Source organism: Gallus gallus, chromosome 4 (assembly GCF_016699485.2).
Source record: "Gallus gallus isolate bGalGal1 chromosome 4, bGalGal1.mat.broiler.GRCg7b, whole genome shotgun sequence".
Lineage (NCBI taxonomy): Eukaryota > Metazoa > Chordata > Aves > Galliformes > Phasianidae > Gallus > Gallus gallus.
The window spans coordinates 29,631,876-29,645,083 of record NC_052535.1 but is presented as its reverse complement, the minus strand read 5'-3'; the positions used below and the strand labels follow the sequence as shown (position 1 = coordinate 29,645,083).

Genomic DNA, 13,208 nt, shown 5'->3' with positions numbered 1-13,208 from the left:
AAGCTTTGATTTAAAAGCAATCTTCATTATATACTAAGGACTTCAGTGTAATGATGACTTTGAGTCCTCCGTGGTGGTAACAGCAGAAGAATTTGAGGCTACAGGAACAAAAATATCAACAAAGGCAAAATGTGCTTGCAAATCTCTTGTTCTGTGGTAGTTACTTTTAGGATTACTTTTAGGATTAGCCAATGTGTGACACTGTTTTTGGCATAACATTTTGAAATGGGCTTTAGTTTTGGACTATAGAAGCTCTGGTGATGTCATCGAAGTTCACCAGAGAATAAGGAGATTCCTCAAATGCTCTGGGCCTGGGGACTCAGTATAACACCATAACTTTCTATGAGATTTGAATAGTTCTATAGTGCCACCAGACTCATAATACTAATTTTAATGTATGTTATAGTTAGCATTTGTCCGTTTTTTTTTCCCCTTTGTTCACACTGCTTAGCCAACCTACAGTAGGGAGCCTGCTTTAGCAGAGGGGTTGAACGAGGTGACCTGCAGAGGTATTACTCCCTGTGAACCTACTCAATAAAGCAATTTTATTATATATGTCCAATTAAAACTGCATGTGCCAAAACTGTGTGACTAACTGTGCGTGCCTGTACTTAAATAGCGCAGGTGAGCTGCTGATAAGTAGGTACTTCAAAATATGTAAAGCTCTTGATGTGTCCTACGCTAATGGATGCATATGCAATTACTGTACAACACTGCTGCTTTGGCATCAGAACTTTGATCAAGAATTGAGCAGGTTCAGGCCCAGAGATCCAAACCAAACTCAGAAAATTGGGATGGACAGTATTTTCAAGGGGAACTGCAGCCATGTTGGGAAGAGGAAGTGCATATTAATGTGGTCTGTGTATTGAGTTCTGGAAGAGGCCTCTGTAATTGTGCTGCCACAAAATATTTTGTACATGTTGGTGCAGCCTTGTTTCTGTTCACTGTCCATACTTCATGCTCAGAGTAGTTTAAGACTGTGCAGCCGGATTCCACACAGCTTGTGCATCCTATTGAGTCTAGCAGTGCAAGATTATTTTCTGAAGAATAGTAGTGTAATTGAGCTGCAATGAGTCCTGAGGGGCCACTTGAGCTCTGTTTTTCTCATCGCCTTTGAAAATCTTTTCTAGTTTTCTCAGAAGAGTTCTTGCTTCTAGTTACCCTTACAAACAAAGCAAAACTGACTCTCATTTAATTCAATTATGGATTAATCTGTGTTGATATACTTAATAGACAGCAGTGTGGAGACTTGCTTCAATTATAAAGGTGTATAGGTAATGAAGAATTTCATTATATATATAATGAATTTGCCTTTAGCTGTGGAGGAGTAAGAGAAATTGAACAATCACCTAGGCTATGAGATGTACATGCAGCTTTGCATAAGGCACTGAATACCTGTGGAAAATGCATCATAAGCATAGATGGGTCTGTTCAATGAGGACATTAGGCAAAAATCTGATTGCAACCCCTTTAAAATGTATGTGTGGTAACATGTATGGGCAATTAAGCAGATAATTGACATACACTGTAGTTTGATAGAGACTATTCCTCCTTACAGGGAGATATTACTAAGGCAATGACTTCCCTGCCTTTAGTTTCCTGTATGGAAGTGGCCATATCCTTAGATGTTACTATCATTGTAGTTTTCACTGCTGCTAGCTAGAACTTTCCTGTTACCTGATGCTATGGAGTTTATATCCTTGCTCACTGCATATGAGAAAGAATTAATTTTCTCTAGACTCTTTACTTTCTCCTTCATTCTACTCCTGCAGTCTAGCAGCTAATTTCACACCAAGGACCTAATTACTTCTCTTGGCATTTCTCCTCTGCTTAAGGCATTCATAAAGGCTGTGTAACTGTTTCTGAAGTCCTCATTAGAGCTGAGATAAACTCCCCTTTACTCCAGTGGAATCAGAATTTTCATGTCTGTTCCCTGCTTTGCTTATTGCTTTCCCCACCACCAGATCATGGAAGATTACAGAGTTGTACAGACTGAACAAAATTCTAATAAACCATTAGAGCACCAATCACCTATGCAAAGTACTTCAGCCCTGAACTTCTAAGTAATGTGCAATGGCACTTGTGGCCAGTGTTACTGTATATATTCCTTGTCCCTTTTTCTCATTGCTTGTCTCATCTCTGCCTCATCTGACCTCTTCCTCCTCAGAGGATGCTTGTATGTATCTTCTTCACCAAGGACTTGCTGAAGGGGCTTCTGGTGTGTTGTGCTCCATCTTTGTTCTTCTGTCATCTGAGTGCACATCTCACTCTTTCTACCAAGTACAAAAGCAGAATAGAGGCATGTGGACTGTGTCTGTGTGGGAGAACGTTTTTTTTCCTATGACTTGCCCCCATATTACTTTTGTACTGCTGTCTCCAGCAGAATTTTCACTGGGACAAGTCCAGCCTTCCACAGAGATCAAACTTGTGGGGAATAGACAGTAATGGAAGTAGGTAACAATAAACTTCCTCTTGCTTCTCTTAACCTGCTGTCTGAAATGACACCGAACTCTTGTCCAGTGTCAAATATTACAAAATGCTGGTGAAACTATGTTACTATGGGAAGTATCACCATTGTGGAGAATTTAGATGAGCCTGCTCACCACAAAGCTACAAAGGAACGTTCTCCCCTAATATGCAGGTAGTTAAGTTTGGTTTAAGGGTTACAATGAGCATTAAAACTTCCAAGGGAAGTTTTCATCCACATAGATGAAATATAAAATGAATTACTGCTTAATAATCTCAAGTTTATTAATAATTTCTGAATAAGCCAGCATAGATTTTATATCACTGTCAGAATAAAGCCCTCGTCACCCTTGACTGTGTTTCATACTCCAGCAGAGTAACAAAAGTTGGAAAATTTAAAGCTCACAGATGCCAGCCTCATGCTCTCGACCTGGATTCATGTAATGCACACTTCTAGTTCATGGGTGTCCTCTGAGCATCCTTTCACCCTGTAATGGCAGAAATCTAGCAAGAATGGACCACACACTTCGTCCAGTTTTAGAGCTGAGCTTTGCCATTTGGCTGTTCTGTTGAGTTGCTTGGACTGAATGCTTCTGAGGCCTCTCGGAAGCAGTGCAGTTAATCCACCTCTCTTCAGCCTCTGCATCTCTGCCTAGTAATGTGCAGATGTTCTGCTTTGGCACTGCCTTGCAGGCCAGCATTGAGTGTACAACAGTGTGTTTATTAACAACAATGTACAGAGGAAGCATTCTTGAAAACATTTCAGCATACAGCCCATGTTTTAATGCCTTTAAATTATTATTTCTACCTTAGAAGGCAGGAGGAATAAAACAAAATTGCTGCCTCGGTTGGATCAGGTCTTGCCTGAAGAGACTCTGAAGTGAATTAGGACATGACATGTTTCGTTTTTTGCTGAACATAATGATTTTTTTGGGCTTCCCCAGACAGAGGACGTCGGCCTTACATTTTTGGTTACGTGCATCTCTTATGAGAGGATTAGGCCAGACATGAGGGAAAGCACTGTTTGTAACCACTTTGAATTTTCCTGGAAAGATGAGAGCAAATTCAGTAAGCCTGAAGGTGTATTTAATACCTCTGCCAACAGGATTTTTGAAAAATAATGTGCATATTTACTTAGTTGTTTTGCATCCAGTGCTGCTGACTTTCCTAAGAAGGATACTAATTGCAGTCTAATTCAAGAAAGGGTTTGTGCCTGCAGGCAAATACCCGTAGTGCAGAGATAAGAATGAAGTCTAGCAGGTATTCTTCAACTGTGTATTGGAGCCTCTTTTAAGTCATATTGCAACATCCTGGAGTGAAGACTGCTTTCAGCTCACAGGTGGAGGCTTGGGCATGGGATTTTCTCAAGCAGAAAGTGCTAGCTTGTCTCAGCTGCAGCCCATGAAGGCAGAGGAGCTGATAAGAGTACTGCATTGAGCTGTGTGCACCCTGAGCTCTCTGTGACCGAGCTGTTATTGGTGTGGTGCAGCTGGGCCTCTGCAGTTTGCAGCTTGGAGTATTAAAGCTGAAATTACACTGGTTTTTGGCTACTTTAATGTGCTAGAATTAAACTTGTTCATGCCATGGATATGGCGGACAGGGCAGGAAAAAAAAAAAGGCACTGCAGAGAGCAGGGTGTGGCACCTCAGTCTTTCCTATGCGAGTTGACTGTCATAGATTTCATGATGTAAAGAACCATTTAGCTTGAACATAGATCAGATGCTTTTTTCCTTCTTCATTTTTTTCTCAGTCTCAAGTTGCCAGCAGCCCCTGTAGAAATAAAAATTTCTGCCTGGTACTGCAGATGCATGCCTGACTTTTAATTAACCAGTGAATCCATATAGATCAGATTTGCTCTATCCATTCATCTGTGGTTGAATTAAGAAAAGGGAGGAATTTGGTGCTCTAATGTCATAAAGTTTATTTTTTTTAATTAACCTGATTTGCACTTGTAAGTTAAAGCTAATTAGTACAGCTCATTCATCGTTTATATCTATGACCAGTTGGGACTGCTTGATTTTCTGACTACTTGATTCTAGGCCATGAAAGTACATTCATTATTGATACTTTCAGCTTTTTCATTGAAATGTTTTTAGTGTTTGTAGGACTTAGTATTATATAAAGGTACAGTTTCCTTTTTCCATCTGAATCCAGATGTCTGAATTGTTTGCTCCAGTTTTGCCATAAATCTTTTTTGGATCTGAATTTTGCAGGTTGAAACTAGTTTCCTTCTTCGGAAGGAGCTGTGAATTGCCCTTGAAAAGCTTCCTTTTGATGAGAAAGCGCATTGAAACAGAGGGAGTTGGATTTACTGAGCCTTTCTCCCTCCCTGCTTCACTCATGAGTGACATTTCATAACATCGAGATTGCAGATGAAAGAAAAGGTGAGGTACCCTCACTGCTTACTCCCAACAAACAATTCAAGTTGGATTTCTTTGCACTAAGTAAAATGTTCTCAGTGTGCACCAATGCTATATATATACTCAGTGCACAGGCCCCAGCCACCAGCTACTGGTAATGTTTCCTTGTGAAATGCAAGTATATTCTTTTTTCTATGGGAGAACCTGAGTTACGCTACTATTGTCAGTGTGAACTTGCACATGCTCACAAATGAACCAGGCAGGTTCTTGACGTTGCTGAAACTGTGCTGCCAAGGCTTCCTTTTGTCAGGTCCTATGTTTGCTATCAAATAGTAAAAGCTTTTAGCAGACTATGGGCCCTCCTGAGCATTTATTCCTGCGCAGGTTGTATTGCTCAACATAAGCTGTGTTTTACGTAAGGACTGCAAAAGCCTCTGTGGACTCTCTCATTTTAAGCCAGGCTTATTTTGCTTTCACATAATTAATGGAAGAATGAATTAGGTCTGATCACTTTTCAATCATATTGGATTTTCTACACGGCAGTTGTTTTTGTTTCATTCTTTTTTTTTCCATATTTTTCTCTTTTGCACTTATACATGGATGTCCTTCTTGGATAAAGTCCAAGTAAATAAATTACTGAGAGCATCAAGATTTGACCTTTTAATATTAAAACTAGAATGTAAATGTATCATTGCTTATTAATGAGTTATCTCATGAGAAAGGATGTAAAAAAAAAAAAGACCAGCATAAGCAGAACCACAGAATAAGTTGTTAAGCATTATTTTTAGTTAAGAACAAACACCAACCTTTAAAGGTTCTATATGCTTTGACTATCAAAAGTGTTTATGGTCTATTTAAGATGAGTAGCATTAGAAAAGACTGTGGAGAACTAAGCAAACAGCTTTTTAGAATGGGAATACATTATGCTGCATTTGACAAAGTAGAACCATTGTGTATTTTTATTACAGTGCTGCCATTATTGGAACAAACAGAACTTACTCTCCGTGACCTATAATATAAATATTCCCCAAGGGCAAAGAAGAAAGGTAAGAACTTGTACCACTGGTATATTCTCTCTGCTGTTTTATTGCTCCCCCACTTTGTCTGATTATTCAGCAGAGTTCTGGTAAGAGAGGGGAAGAGATAGAAGGGAAACAAGGAGATTGGAAAAGCTGTTCTTATGAAATGGTAATGCGTTCTTCAGGAAGTCACCTGTCAACAGAGAGTTACTCACTTCAGCAACTACTGTCTTTGTGCAGTGAAGCTGCTGAGTTTTGGCAGTTTGCAGTGCCAGTGCTATCTTTGGGTCCTTTTATTCCACTTTATTTTGCAGTCTCTAGTGCTCTCTTTGAGCTGCTGCTGTTGTTTAGGGCAGCATTTTCTATTACTCTATTCTTAACTCTAAAACCTGGCTTTCTTTTCCCCGGTAGAATTTTCTTTCATTTGTTTTTCTGGGACCGAGTTTTTTTAGTTACAATACGGTGTGGTTGCTGAGTAGCAGTCAAATACGTACATTCAAAATTACCAGAACCTGGAGGCATTGGGCTTCTGCTAATATAAGACACAACCATATAAAACCTTTAGAGCTGTGTGGGTGTTATACTGGCTATGTGACAGCCAGCTAAGTCTGATCTAAGTGGCTGTTGAATTCAGATAAGGGAACTATAAAATGACTTATTTAAAAAGCCCTATATTTGTAGCCATGTCAGAGTAGTTTCCAGCTGAACATTCTTTGGTCCCAGGTTTCCAATGTGCCAGCATTTATCAAGACATAATTGAATCATCAAGTGAACTCCAGTGCATATGCTACCATTCTTCCCCCCAAAATTGCAGCTGTTTTTATTTATCATAGAATCACAGAATGGTTTGCATTGGAGAAGACCTTTAAAACCATCTACTTCCACCCCCCCCGCCCTGCTGTAGGCAGGGATACCTCCCTCGAGACCAGGTTGCTCACAGCCCCTTCCAGCCTGGCCTTGAATGCCTGCAGGGCTGGGACATCCACAAGCCTTACTGGGCAATGTGTTCCTGTGTTCCAGTGTCTCATCACCCTCACAGTAAAAAAACTTCTTCCCGATATCTAGTATAAATCTACCCTCTTCCAGATTAAAGCCACTTCCCCTCATCCTGTTGCTACATGCCCTTGTAAAAAGTCCCTCCCCAAAATCATTCTTTGCCTGATACGTAAAGCATGTATAATTAGGAGAGAGCCTTTGTGCCAAGAAGCTTACAGAAATGATTGTTTCAGACTAGATTGTGAGGCCAGGCTCTGAGGCTTGACTGGTCATAGGTCTGTCCAACACTGGTGTGAAGTTTTCCTCTTATTCTGTGTATGATGTTTAATGATAGAAAGAAATAGTGTAATTCTTTGTAGATTTGTGATTATTGTTTCTAAGTATTATTTTGAATATGATGCATAGCAATTTTAACCTCTCAAAATGTCTTTCTACATTCTGAGTTGCTGAATCCATTGCCTGTTTCTTTATTTTAATAACCATACACTTGATTCTGAATATAAGACTCATCACTCTGCCTATACATTACCTTTTCTTTATCCAAAAGCCAGACAAAAGGGCACTGGTTTGATGGGCACAAGGAGGCAACATGAAGTTCCAGTATAGAACATTGAAAGGTTGCATAGAAGAATTAATGTGGAAGTATTTTGTGCTGAACTTTATATACTCATTCAGAAGTTAGGGAAATTAAGGGTGGAAAGTTGACACAGCTGTAGGCTTTTACAAAAAGTCCAGAGGCTTACATAAGATTCATAGTTTGTTTATGTATTACTGATTAATAAATACACATTGGGCTGTATTTGCAAACTTTGCACCTTTTCAATACTTGAATGTAAGGGTTCTTTTGTAATTGAAATTTTAGGGATAGGGAGTTTTTTCACTAGTCCTGAATTTTAACAGGAAGAGAAGAGAGCGAACTGTAAATCTTGTGAAATGGAGCAGTTGGAGTCATCTGTATTTGGTTATATCTGCAAACAGTTTCTCATCTCGAACTACTTGGCCACATCTCATTAACAGGCTTGCATTGTGCTTAGCGGTGGAAGGCAGCAAATGGGACTGCATTCCACTAGTCTTCTGCCAGTATTCCCATGGCTGTTGTGTCAGATGTAGCCTGCACTGACTACAATATCCAGACTCTGAGACAATTGTATTTATAAGTTTAATTTTGTATTTAATAGCTTTCCTGGCGTTAGGGTATGTTGGGGAGTCAAGAAAAGAATCCCAGAATTTAATCGTTGCTAACATCATGCTGGTTTACGTTCTGACATAAAACACATCTGTAGCATGTGCTCCCAATTCTGTGTGGACTTGCTATTACTGTGTTGTTTGTTTATTGCAGTGTTCTCTGAGCCTTTGAGATGGAAACTTAATAAAAATAATTAAAAGTCTCATCCATAACAATAGCAACAAAATCAGGCTAATCAGCAAGCAGAAACACAGCATATTGAAAAGGAAGATTATTTAAGGAATAACCATAATGTTGATATTAATACCAAGTTAATCCTCTTGAAATAATAGGTATACTCAGACCCCAGCACCATGCAAGAAAACTCAGTACCTGAGTGCAGCTTGAGGTCTTTCCTGCAATCTGGGGGACGCAAACGGGTTACTGGCTTAGAGAGCATCAGAGAGCAAATTTCACAGGGCTGGGCACTCTTCCATGTCTAGCTGACAGTAACATGGTATCAGAGCTGGCCTACAGTTGTGCAATGCTGTCCTGCTGTCCTTCCACAGATGATGTGAAATAATGCTTTTTGCGTGGCTGATGCCAATGTAAAGTGTAAAGGTCTTGCTTGGTGGTTTGTAAAAAAAAAAAAAAAAAAAAAAAAAAAAAAAAAAAAAAAATCCTGCTTAACTTCCAGATTAGGGCAATCTTGTATTTGAAGTAAGTTCAAAGGTGAATGTCCTTTTAAGAGTCTTATAAAACAGCTGAATGCTCACACAGGGCTTCTTGATTAACCACTCTCTCTCAACTGCTCTGAGGAGTCAGCTGTACTTTAAAAGGCAGGAAGATAAGTGACCTTTCCCAGGAATCACTTGCAAACCATAGTGCGTGCAGGGAGAACAGTGTATGAATCCATGCGTAATTTATTCTTAGTGGGTGCAAATCAGTAGCTGTTTCCTTGAGGTCTAGTATTTTGTGCCCCTTGAGTCTAGCTCTGCCCTCACAGACTGAACATTTTCTAAGAAGACAAGGAAGAAGCCTTCCCTTTGATGCTGGACAAGACCAATCTTGCACTTTTAGAATGATGAAGTCAATTGTTTTTCTTCATGAGTTCAGTGAGCAGAAAGTTACAAGGTCTGGCTCCACACATCAGAAATTCTTCAGTACCATAATGCTGTCTGACGCAGAACCATTCTGACTCTTAACAGGTGCCAGATGGGGATATGTCTCCTTAAAGGTCTATATAACCATCTTAAAGCCCATCTGTGAAGCTCCACATATGATTTTCACAATCTCTGTCTTGCCTATCAAAACTGAAAGGGTGCAAGGATAGAAAAGGTTGATTTTCCCTGGTGAGGTATTTAGTTCTTTCGACTTACTGGATGGCTTCCCTGCATAGAATAATAAGCTGTGCCAGTATTATGAGCAAGTGTTTCCTCTGAATGAAATACTTGGAGATACTCTGTGTCGGTCAGGCTGTGTTTAAGTCTAGACATTTTATATTCCTTTTGATTTTCTGACATTGCTATTCCCTCAGGCAAACTGTGTCTTCTCAGCACCTCATCCTTTTTATAGCTGCTGTTCTGTTCACAGGAAAGCTCTGGTTCCTGCTTAGACCCTTATAGTCAGCAACAATATAACAGCAGGTGCAATTATTTCTGTTTTCATTCACTTGGCTTGATGAAAAATCTATGGGGGGAGTGGTAGGGAAGAAGGCTGGAACCTTTGAGAAGCAGATGTGAAACAATGTCCATTGCAGGTAATTAATGCAGGGAACTGGCATACCCTAAAGTTTTATAAGGGATCTGACATATGTCAGGATACAGCTGACTGCTTTCCCTGAAGCTCTGTTCCTGTCAAGCATACTTACCTTTTGACATATTTGTAACTACCCCTGGGTGCAGAGTCTTAAAGTAAGAGTTGGATAACTCTTTCCTGGATTTATGATGAGAGACAAGGGAGGATGTAATGCTCTTCAGGTGGATAGTTTACCTTTTCCTCCTAGTTAGGCCTGAATGTGGAGTTTGATCCAAATGTTATCCCCAAAATGAGCGGGAATCTTTCAGGTTACTCTCTCTGTTGAATTTTGTATAGATTTCACTACAGATTAATCAGGACATTTGTTTGCAAGTATCCCTGGAAATTTTGCTGGGGAGATCAATAACATTTGTGCTTGTAGTAGACTTTCTGCATAATAAATCTTGAACAAACTTCTATGCTATTTTCCGATTCAGATAGCACAGTTCTGTGAGTTGAATATAAACCAGGAAATCTACTAAGTACTCAAAGATGCTAGAAAGTGTATTTTTCAATAGTTTGAGGTTCAAGATCAGTATTTTCTGAGTTTTTTGGAATGCCAATCCTTTACTTTCCCCAGAAGACAGTCTAGAACATCTCAGTGTCTGTCTGTCACTGACATGTTTATTTAAGTTGCTTTATGTTTCAAACTGTATATTGAATTAAGGACTTCAGAAACTCTGGAAGTGACTCTACCAGATTATTTTGGGGTCTTATCTACCAGATCAGCTAACACTGAAGGAGAAGACAGCCCTTCTCCATGTAGACTGAAGAACTTGGGTATGCAAGGTCATCAGTCATTCATTTTTCTGTTCTACTACCATGTACAAAAAGTAAGTTTTGAAGGTTTTCTGTGATGGGAGGAAAACGCTTCTAATCTTTTCTTCTGATCCTTTTCTTTATTACCCATTTTTCAAGTAACTTAGTATCAAATTATTTAATATAGGATTGTCTGTCTCAGAAGCTGACCTGTCAGTTTGCAACTGTATTTCATACAGTGGACTACAGGTTTTGGTAGCAGAAATCTACCCTGGATATGACAGCCACCAAAGTGACTCAAGGGAGCATATTAAAAGCTAGCTGTAGTTTTCCAGTCTGCAGCATGAACGCATGCAACCAGGAGCAACAGGATCTGTTCTGTATTTTCAGTTATGTGTGCATTACTTCTGCCATTTGAATCTTTGCTTGCAAATGATCAATGCTTTTTCCAAGTACTCTGTGAGAACATTCAACATCTTAACGTTACAAATCAAAAAGCTGTTTGATTTAATCTAGTCTTAAGAGTTTTTTTTCTCTTTGGAAAATGAGTGTTCAACAAATAACTTCATCGTAAGACTTATTCTCTATTTTTTTTTAAATGTGTAATATTAGTTGCCTGTTTTGCATCACTGAGAGAGAAAACTCTGGCTGTGAAATGGAGTTACAGTCTCATATAAACTATATTTGATGCTATCAGCTAGAAGTGACTGTACTGACAGTATGTATTATGCTTATGTTTGCAAGTGTCAAAATGACTTTAAGAACACTGCTCTCTGTTAGGCTCCTTTTCACTTTAACTTTGTGTGCATTCTTTTTTCTTGTCTGGGGATGTGAGGTACTCAGAGTGCACTAACTCCCCTCTCGCCATGCCCCTTTCTTTTATAGAGAATAGCATGCTAAGAGATCTGTCTCTATTGCCCTCCTGGGAACCTGCTAACTTGAACGCTGATGTTGATAAGGAGTGCTGTACTGGAAGACTCAGCAGTTGAGGGTAATTGGCCCATGGTTGATTCAACTGTACATGGTTTAGCAATGCTATTCCATCTCCCTGGAGTAATTCGGTATAGCTGAAAAGCAGTGTGGCTTGTCAGAGCAAGCAGGCAGCTGACAGTCAGGAGGTTCCAAGTTCTACTTCCACTATCTGCTCTGTGTAGCGATGTTTCGCCTAGTCTTAGTGCCTCCCTGAACCATGAGGGTCATGACTGCTTAACCACCAGCAGCACAACTGCTTTCAGGATGCTCTAGTTAAACCTAGATCATCATCAAAAAGGAAACCAACATCTTAAAATACTGTGCAAAATGTTAGGTTGCATACAAACATTTTGTTGGTCAGTGATGCAAGTAGTTAACAACTTCCTATGAATACTAAAGGAATTGCTGTTTTGACAAAAAGCAAGTTCTTTTGTGAGGTGCAGCTAGATGACCAGAACAGCTGTCCCTGCTGCTCCTTGTCCAGGAGGAAGTTAAAAGCAGGGACAAACATAATGGCTGAATTGTTAAAGCTCAGTTAGGTAAATCTTAGCTAAGTATTGGATTTTATGTACCTGCCCATGTATCTGTTTTTAATCTTGCTCTTTAAAAACTACTCCTTCCTCTGAGGAGATCAGAAGCCCATGATATCTCCATCCAAGGAAGATCAGAAACATTTGTACCAACTACGGAAAGTGTACTTGTGCTGATGCAAGCAGTATAGGATCTATCTTCATAGCTCAAAGAAATATTGTAAATAATTAAAAAAAAAAAAAAAAGTGATGAAAGTTGCTATCAAGCTATTGGAAAAGTGTCTCTCTTTCTAAAACAAAAAAATGCAACTCAGTGTAGTACCACATTCATTCACTCTCAGAGCATGATATCTTCCACCAGCTGGGAACTCGGCTTTCATTCTTTTCTTTCTAGCCTACTAGTCCACTCACTTATCAAAGCAGGAAGTTCCTGAACATAACTGTGAGACTCATTTTATTGATTATGATAATTGGAAAGTTTCATTCAACTTGGAGAGTAAATTCACGTAATTGCATTATTTTACTTACTACAAGTGTCAGGAAGACAAAGTGGTTGTGTCTAGGAAAAAAATAAAATGGAATATTAGATTACTTCAGCCAAGAAATAACAGAATAAGTAAGATCCACCTAGGGAGAGTTATAAGCTCTGATGCTTAAACCAGTGCTGAGGTTAAAAAGAGAGATAACTTGACCATTAACTGCTGCAGAAAAACTGACAAAATTACAGCATAATAAAACATTGTATTTGATGTCTATTTCAATAGACTATAGAATATATTCAATAAAACATTGTATTATGATTCTATGTCTGTGAAATTTTATCCAGACAGTATGCTAATAGTATTACTCTCTGGAGTGGAAGTTGCTGCATAAAATGAAATAGAGATGAGAAGGCTGTAGGCACTGCAGGTGAGAATTCTTCAAGAGATGGCAATTGCCAAGTGGATCAATTTAAAACCAAATGTAGGTGTTAGGAAAAGATTAAGGTCTGAAATCATGGGACAGAAATAGCTACAGAGAGATTAGGAGCAGACCTAGAAAAAATAAGAGCAGGCCCTAAGGATAATCGCTGAACTGAAAGGAGGGCATGATGCTATGCGAGGAACATGCCCACAATGCACTGAACAGTACAGAAAGCTACCGT

General features: G+C 39.3%; 1 long non-coding RNA gene across 2 annotated transcripts in view; it reads right to left on the bottom strand.

The window, feature by feature from the left end:
• LOC112532437 overlaps nt 1-8,438 on the bottom strand; it is a 102,765-nt gene extending 94,327 nt beyond the window's left edge. For both annotated transcript variants that reach the window (XR_003075158.3, XR_003075159.3), the window contains exon 1: nt 8,400-8,438. This is a non-coding gene — a long non-coding RNA (uncharacterized LOC112532437). The remainder of the gene's footprint in view (nt 1-8,399) is intronic.
• Between the last annotated feature and the right edge of the window lie 4,770 nt (nt 8,439-13,208).